This window comes from Boleophthalmus pectinirostris, unplaced genomic scaffold (genome assembly GCF_026225935.1).
Source record: "Boleophthalmus pectinirostris isolate CB_2022bp ecotype Guang Dong unplaced genomic scaffold, ASM2622593v1 HiC_scaffold_6, whole genome shotgun sequence".
Taxonomy (NCBI): domain Eukaryota; kingdom Metazoa; phylum Chordata; class Actinopteri; order Gobiiformes; family Gobiidae; genus Boleophthalmus; species Boleophthalmus pectinirostris.
In genome coordinates, this window is record NW_026571447.1 from 4327715 (window position 1) to 4334278 (window position 6564).

Consider the following 6564-nt stretch of genomic DNA (forward strand, 5'->3'; position numbering starts at 1 on the left):
CACTGTTTACCACGCCCCCTAGAAAACCTGTTTACCACAAGGCCCTGCTGCAGAAACACTGTTTTACCACATGCCCTGTTGCACAGAACACTGTTTTACCACACACCCTGCTGCAGAAACACTGTTTTACCACACGCCCCTGCAGAAACACTGTTTTACCACACGCCCCTGCAGAAACACTGTTTTACCACAAGCTTCTGTTGCAGAAACACTGTTTTACCACACGCCCCTGCAGAAACACTGTTTTACCACAAGCTTCTGTTGCAGAAACACTGTTTTACCACACGCCCCTGCAGCAGAAACACTGTTTTTGTGTGGAGACAAGTTTCATGTTGTTTCTTCAGCTCTTCTGTTTTGTCGCTGACACACGGCGCTTTGTTTGGACGTGTTAAAACACAGAACACAGACGACTTCCTGCAGAACCGAGGAGAGAAATCAAGGAGAAGGAAGCGAGGAACCAGAAATGAGACGCGCCCCAAATATATCTCACTGCTCTGATGTTTTCTCTCACCGCAGGTCCTTCCACGACTCCTCCTCCTGCCTGGGTGCTGTGGGTATTGCGCCCTCTGCTGGTGGGCGGTCCGTACGGCGTGTGCACTGTGCTGCTGGTGCTGGTCTACAGGGGGCAGCGTGACACAGGTAACCCACAGTCTGAGCTGCTCTCACCTCAACTCCACAATGAGCCTCATTCAGGAATCTTTTCATTCAATTATTATTTCATCACTTCCACTTTAAGAAGCTGCTGAGAGACTCTGCTCCAGATTCACAAAACCTTCTCACTCATCCAAATTCCTTCTTAAGTCACAGTTGCACCGAATTCACCAACACCTACGAACAAACACGTCCACCATCATTTACACTGAATTTACAAAGAAAATGAACCTGTTTTTGGTTCGAAACGTCCTGAACTTCCAAATATGGTCAATATGGGTTTGGTGTCATGACACGTGAAAGTGAGAGAAGAGAACGAGGAGGAGGAGGAGGTCAGGAGAGGTCAGGAGGAGGTCAGGAGGAGGTCAGGAGGAGGTCAGGAGGAGGTCAGGAGGTCAGGAGGTCAGGAGGAGGTCAGGAGGGTCACTTCAGTCTGGAGAAAGTCTGTTAGACTGAGGAGACACAGGTTGTAGAAAACAGCTCCTAAATGTTCTTGGATCACACAGTCACATGTTTCTAGGAAATAATTGAAGGAAATATATCACTTACAATCATGGAGGAATTAGAATTTTCTGTTGCTTTGTCAGAGTCATAATTTTCTAAAACAGTATCATTTTTGTTCTTGTGAGTCCTGAGTGTTCGGAGGATTTGTTCTTCCAGAAGAACATTTTCAGTTAAGACAAAGTTTTATAAATGTCAAAAATGTTCATGAGAAGGACTTAAGTACAAATTTGTTTGTAAAAATGTTTGATGAATCAGGCCCAATGAGCCCATGTTGAATGGTGTTTAGCACACGTCTTCTCCTTGTGCCTGTTATTGAGCAACGCACTGGGACATGTCCATGTTTGTGTGAGCAGACTGAGCTCCAGTGGAGTTTGACACAGACACAGGTGTGGGGCGTCTGTAGGGGGCAGTGTGGAGCAGAGAGGGGCTTTGGGAGGGCATCTGAACACGACCCCGCTCCGAGCCCATCACGTGTCCCGACTCTGTCCGCAGGAAGTCGGCGCCTCGTTTCCGCGGAGACGGGCCGGCGGGAGGAGGAGGAGGAGTACGATGACGTCGCCGCTGAGGTCACCACCGAGCACCGCTTCTGAGCCAATCACAGCTCTGCTTTCAGCTTTCAGGATGTGACGTTTCAATTTGAAACCAAAAATAGATTTGTGTCAAATATCATGTTTTTATGACTCACTTTATTTGGAAGGTTTTCAATTGTTTCCACAGATTTGAGCCAAATGTGAAGCCAAATAAATGTGCTGTGTACTGTCTATGTCTGATTATAAAGGCTTTTATTTAGTGTCAGGAAGTGCACTGTTAGCATGCTGACTGTCTGCTCTGGAGTCAATAAAATCCCTCCTGTTTGAAACTGAGCTGCGTCGTGTTTCTGCACCAGGACGATTCTCAGAGCGTTTGGAGTTTTGCAGATGGGTTTGTTCATATGAAATCAGATGTTTTCAACGAATCTCCCCCATGAAACATCTCAGATTTGGCTGAAAAAATGTCTAAAAATGTCTAAAATCACCAAATGAAAGAATCTTACATTTTAGCTCAGTCCCTTGAGTCGTTCCTGAGTTTTGACTCGTTGAAATTTTGGGGCCTTGTTCACTTTTTCTGAAGCCTTAATTTATAATCATGTTTGAGACCAGAACTTTATAAAAATAGAACGAGGAAGATGAACATTTGTATGATTTTGACTCTAGGCTCCAAACAAGGGGCCAAAAAGTTCACATTTGGTCTGTGTCCATATTTGAGACTCGACACCAGGGGGGTCCAAACTTTTTTCATCCAGGGCCACATATCTAAACGTGGACGAAGCAGAGGCCGATCGAGGGCCGTAGACTGATGCTCAGTACAGTGAAGAACTGAAATATGTGCATGTTTAATACGTTAGAAAGAGTCGTCGGTCTTTATTCATGCTCAAATCCTTCAAACCAAACAGTAAATATTCATTATTAGTTTTATCGAGGGAGAGTTTCAAAAATCCTGCAGTAAAAAAATCATTTTTAATTGATGCAAAGTCATTTGGGCCAATTCACTTTGAACTCTGAGGGCCAAGAAAAATTTGTCTGAGGGCCGCATTTGGCCCCCGGGCCATAGTTTGGACATGCCTGATCTACACCGTCCACGTGAAAACTCAGAAAAGTGTGAGATTTGTGTCAGAAATGTTCATTCTCTCAAATATTCAGGTTCAGTTAGTTTGTAAAGATCTGCTCTCCCCAAAAATCAAAAACAAAAAATTGAGCAGCAACTAAATGTGAGATTTCGGGGCCACAGCCAAACGCTTTAATAAAACACACAATATTTAACAACAGATTCAGAATCTGTGACCAAGAATCTACAATAAAACAAATGTTCATCTTCCTCGTTCTATTTTTATAAAGTTCTGGTCTCAAACATGATTATAAATTAAGGCTTCAGAAAAAGTGAACAAGGCCCCAAAATTTCAACGAGTCAAAACTCAGGAACGACTCAAGGGACTGAGCTAAAATGTAAGATTCTTTCATTTGGTGATTTTACAAATTTTTAGACATTTTTAGACCTGGTTTTAGTCCTGGTTTTAGTCCTGGTTTTAGACCTGGTTTTAGACCTGGTTTTAGACCTGGTTTAGTCCTGGTTTAGTCCTGGTTTAGTTTGGTTTAGTGGTTTTAGTCCTGGTTTAGTTCTGGTTTAGTCCTGGTTTAGTTCTGGTTTAGTCCTGGTTTAGTCCTGGTTTTAGTCCTGGTTTTAGACCTGGTTTTAGACCTGGTTTAGTCCTGGTTTAGTCCTGGTTTAGTTCTGGTTTAGACCTGGTTTTAGTCCTGGTTTAGTCCTGGTTTAGTTCTGGTTTAGTCCTGGTTTAGTTCTGGTTTAGTCCTGGTTTTAGTCCTGGTTTTAGACCTGGTTTTAGACCTGGTTTTAGACCTGGTTTAGTTCTGGTTTAGACCTGGTTTTAGTTCTGGTTTAGTTCTGGTTTAGACCTGGTTTATACCTGGTTTAGAACAGGATTTAGTCCTGGTTTAGTCCTGGTTTAGTTCTGGTTTAGACCTGGTTTAGTCCTGGTTTAGTCCTGGTTTAGTCCTGGTTTAGTCCTGGTTTAGTTCTGGTTTAGACCTGGTTTAGACCTGGTTTAGTCCTGGTTTAGTCCTGGTTTAGTCCTGGTTTAGTGGTTTAGACCTGGTTTAGTCCTGGTTTAGTCCTGGTTTAGACCTGGTTTAGTCCTGGTTTAGTCCTGGTTTAGTTCTGGTTTAGTCCTGGTTTAGTAGTCCTGGTTTAGTTTGGTTTAGACCTGGTTTAGACCTGGTTTTAGTCCTGGTTTAGTCTGGTTTAGACCTGGTTTAGTCCTGGTTTAGTCCTGGTTTAGTCCTGGTTTAGTCCTGGTTTAGTCCTGGTTTAGTCTGGTTTAGACCTGGTTTAGTCCTGGTTTAGTCCTGGTTTAGTTCTGGTTTAGTCCTGGTTTAGACCTGGTTTAGTCCTGGTTTAGTCCTGGTTTAGTTCTGGTTTAGTCTTTCACCACATTCTTACACTGGGAAGTGTCTTGCTCAAAAGCACCATGAGCTGGAATCTACCAAAGTCACAGTTGTGAAGTTTTAGCTCAAGAGAAAAAACAAAAACACACACAGACATTTCTCTTTTTAGAAAATGTATTAAATCTAAATTAAATCTTTACAAAGATTCAAAACTCTGTAACAATCGTCCAAAAGTAAAAATGTTCCCAGTGACGTCGGAGCTGCTCCCAAACTCTGGAATCAAACTGGAAAAAGAACTCAACACTTTCATTAAATCCAAAGGTGGAGTCAGAACGAGCTCCGTCTGAGGTGGTTTGGTTTGGAGTAAGGCACAGAAAAGTCCCGGCAGAGTCGCTCACACGGCCTCCAGATACGAGAGAGTCTGAAACACAAGAACACGACGTCTACAAGAAAAAGAACCAAAAAAAACAGAACAAAATCACACAAACTTTAAGTCATGAACTGAGGTTCTGAGGTTCTGATGTTCTGATGTTCTAATGTTCTAATGTTCTAATGTTCTGATGTTCTGATGTTCTAATGTTCTAATGTTCTGATGTTCTGATGATGTTCTAATGTTCTGATGTTCTAATGTTCTAATGTTCTAATGTTCTGAATGTTCTGAGGTTCTGATGTTCTAATGTTCTAATGTTCTGATGTTCTAATGTTCTGATGTTCTGAATGTTCTGATGTTCTAATGTTCTGAGGTTCTGATGTTCTGATGTTCTAATGTTCTAATGTTCTGATGTTCTAATGTTCTGATGTTCTAATGTTCTGATGTTCTGATGTTCTATGTTCTGAATGTTCTGAGGTTCTGAATGTTCTAATGTTCTAATGTTCTGAATGTTCTAATGTTCTGATGTTCTGATGTTCTAATGTTCTGATGTTCTGATGTTCTAAATGTTCTGATGTTCTGATGTTCTGATGTTCTATGTTCTAATGTTCTGTTCTGAAATGTTCTGATGTTCTGATGTTCTGAATGTTCTGATGTTCTAATGTTCTGATTAATGTTCTGATGGTTCTGAATGTTCTAATGTTCTGATGTTCTGATGTTCTGATGTTCTGATGTTCTAATGTTCTGAATGTTCTGATGTTCTGAATGTTCTGATGTTCTAATGTTCTAATGTTCTGATGTTCTAATGTTCTGATGTTCTAAATGTTCTAATGTTCTGATGTTCTAATGTTCTGATGTTCTGAATGTTCTAATGTTCTGAATGTTCTGATGTTCTGATGTTCTGATGTTCTGATGTTCTAATGTTCTGATGTTCTAATGTTCTGAATGTTCTAATGTTTTAATGTTCTGATGTTCTAATGTTCTATGTTCTAAATGTTCTGATGTTCTGATGTTCTAATGTTCTGATGTTCTAATGTTCTGATGTTCTGATGTTCTGATGTTCTAATGTTCTGAATGTTCTGATGTTCTGATGTTCTAATGTTCTGAATGTTCTGATGTTCTAATGTTCTAATGTTCTGATGTTCTAATGTTCTGAGGTTCTGAATGTTCTGATGTTCTGATGTTCTGATGTTCTGAGGTTCTGATGTTCTGAATGTTCTAATGTTCTGATGTTCTAATGTTCTGAATGTTCTGTTCTGAATGTTCTGATGTTCTATGTTCTAATGTTCTATGTTCTAATGTTCTGATGTTCTGATGTTCTAAATGTTCTGAGGTTCTGATGTTCTGATGTTCTGAATGTTCTGATGTTCTGATGTTCTGAATGTTCTAATGTTCTGAGGTTCTGAATGTTCTGAATGTTCTAATGTTCTAATGTTCTGATGTTCTGAATGTTCTGATGTTCTGAGGTTCTGATGTTCTGATGTTCTGAATGTTCTGAATGTTCTAATGTTCTGATGTTCTAAATGTTCTGATGTTCTGATGTTCTAATGTTCTGATGTTCTGATGTTCTGATGTTCTGAATGTTCTAATGTTCTAATGTTCTGATGTTCTGTTTCTAATGTTCTGATGTTCTGATGTTCTAATGTTCTGAATGTTCTGATGTTCTGATGTTCTGATGTTCTGATGTTCTAATGTTCTAATGTTCTGATGTTCTAATGTTCTGATGTTCTGATGTTCTAATGTTCTAATGTTCTGATGTTCTAATGTTCTAATGTTCTGATGTTCTGATGTTCTAATGTTCTGATGTTCTGATGTTCTGATATGTTCTAATGTTCTGATGTTCTGTTCTGAGTGTTCTAATGTTCTGAGGTTCTAATGTTCTGATGTTCTAATGTTCTAATGTTCTGAGGTGCTGATGTTCCTGGTCACACTCAGAGCTGGAGTCTTTTTCTTATTTTTGGTTTTATTTTATTTTTTGGTTTGATTCTCCAGTCGCCCGAGCGTCTGCAGACAGAACCTCTCTGCAGCTCCACGACTCACATGATCCAGGTGATTCCAGTGAAGGTGAGCGGAGTTTAAAAACACAGAGGAGCACTTCCT